Source organism: Notothenia coriiceps, unplaced genomic scaffold (genome assembly GCF_000735185.1).
Source record: "Notothenia coriiceps isolate Sejong01 unplaced genomic scaffold, NC01 NC01_scaffold00021061, whole genome shotgun sequence".
Lineage (NCBI taxonomy): Eukaryota > Metazoa > Chordata > Actinopteri > Perciformes > Nototheniidae > Notothenia > Notothenia coriiceps.
The window spans coordinates 1-2,027 of NW_011353762.1; the positions used below are offsets into that span (position 1 = coordinate 1).

General features: G+C 49.7%; 1 long non-coding RNA gene across 2 annotated transcripts; it reads left to right on the top strand.

Annotated features, from left to right (window-relative positions):
* The first annotated feature begins 6 nt into the window (after positions 1-6).
* Positions 7-941, top strand: LOC104953082 (uncharacterized). Of its 2 annotated transcripts, none has more exons than XR_799173.1 (3): positions 7-177; positions 258-685; positions 751-941. It is a non-coding gene; the product is annotated as an uncharacterized lncRNA (long non-coding RNA). The 2 variants fall into 2 exon arrangements; XR_799174.1 differs by having other exon boundaries at positions 791-941.
* The last annotated feature ends 1,086 nt before the right edge of the window (positions 942-2,027 follow it).

Genomic DNA, 2,027 nt, shown 5'->3' on the forward strand with positions numbered 1-2,027 from the left:
AGACACCGGACTGACTTAGAAAGAGCAAGGTGAGGGCGTTAGACACCGGACTGACGTAGAAAGAGCAAGGTGAGGGCGTTAGACACCGGACTGACGTAGAAAGAGCAAGGTGAGGGCGTTAGACACCGGACTGACTTAGAAAGAGCAGGTGAGGGCGTTAGACACTGGACTGACGTAGTGAGGGCGTTAGATACTGGACTGACGTAGAAAGAGCAAGGTGAGGGCGTTAGACACTGGACTGATGTAGAAGGAGCAAGGTGAGGGCGTTAGACACCGGGCTGACGTAGAAAGAGCAAGGTGAGGGCGTTAGACACCGGACTGACGTAGAAAGAGCAAGGTGAGGGCGTTAGACACCGGACTGACTTAGAAAGAGCAGGTGAGGGCGTTAGACACTGGACTGACGTAGTGAGGGCGTTAGACACTGGACTGACGTAGAAAGAGCAAGGTGAGGGCGTTAGACACTGGACTGATGTAGAAGGAGCAAGGTGAGGGCGTTAGACACCGGGCTGATGTAGAAAGAGCAAGGTGAGGGCGTTAGACACCGGACTGACGTAGAAGGAGCAAGGTGAGGGCGTTAGACACCGGACTGACGTAGAAGGAGCAAGGTGAGGGCGTTAGACACCGGACTGACTTAGAAAGAGCAAGGTGAGGGCGTTAGACACCGGACTGACGTAGAAAGAGCAAGGTGAGGGCGTTAGACACCGGACTGACTTAGAGCGTTAGACACCGGACTGATGTAGAAGGAGCAAGGTGAGGGCGTTAGACACTGGACTGATGTAGAAGGAGCAAGGTGAGGGCGTTAGACACCGGACTGATGTAGAAGGAGCAAGGTGAGGGCGTTAGACACTGGACTGATGTAGAAGGAGCAAGGTGAGGGCGTTAGACACCGGACTGATGTAGAAGGAGCAAGGTGAGGGCGTTAGACACTGGACTGATGTAGAAGGAGCAAGGTGAGGGCCAGTGATATTCCTGATTCACTCAGCAAAGTGCTGCAGTGCAGTGGTGTGTCTTCTACCTGTGCTTCAGCTGCACTTTATAGTGTATAGCTGGCCTAGTATGTGAGGTGAGGAGATAGAAAGAGAGTGATGATACAGCGTTAGCTAAGATTGTTTTCACTAAGATTGAGTGATCTGTGACTGATTTGTGTCACTGCAATAGGGAATGGGAGCCGCAGTGTATTCTGGGGCGTCACAGCCATCTTTGGAGCGTCTATAGCATCAGCAGTATCCATTAATACAGTATCAGCGGTTCTGGTCATCTGTCAGCAGTTTTGTATCCAAAATGAATAAAGTACATGTGAAATATATATGCCCTCACAAATAGAAGCTCTGAAATAAATCCAGCTCATTGGTCACTGTGTCTCCCTCCTAACTCCTGATGAATGTGTGATGGGGCCTCACTCACCCTCCGGTGTGGAGGTGATGCGCTGCACCCGGAGGCTGGGGAACTTCCGGCTGGGAGAGGAGGAAGGGAGGCAGGAGAGCTCTTTGCCCAGAGTGGGGACGTCTGGGACCGTGAAGACGATCTCATACAAGTGGTGGCTCTTCAGGAAACCAGCCTGGAGAGGAGATTTGGAGTGGGAGGGAGGGGGAGACAGACATTATATCTGACCCAGGTGGCACTAAAGTACACTTCTCCACACATACGGCTCATTCCATACGCGTAAAGGTTCCACAGACCAGATTTAAACACCAAGTGAGCCATGCAACAGCCCTATGGCTCGTTTGTTTTTACATTAACACATAACATGGACATCATTTTGATAAGGTCCACCTGAATGAGCTTTTCCCTCCCTAAGAATTGGATATAATTGTGCTATGCTAACAGGACTCGTTGAAAATTAAAGAGTTTGGGAACTCTGCAGGTCTCCCTTGAAAAAGAGATCGTTGATCTCAATGGGATTTGACCTGGTTAAATAAGTGCTGACTTGTATTTCTACCTATCTGCCGATATAAATGGTATATATACGTTGTCTTTGATTAGGCATTAGGACAATATGTTGCTTGGGCGTAAACCCATCATTTCTT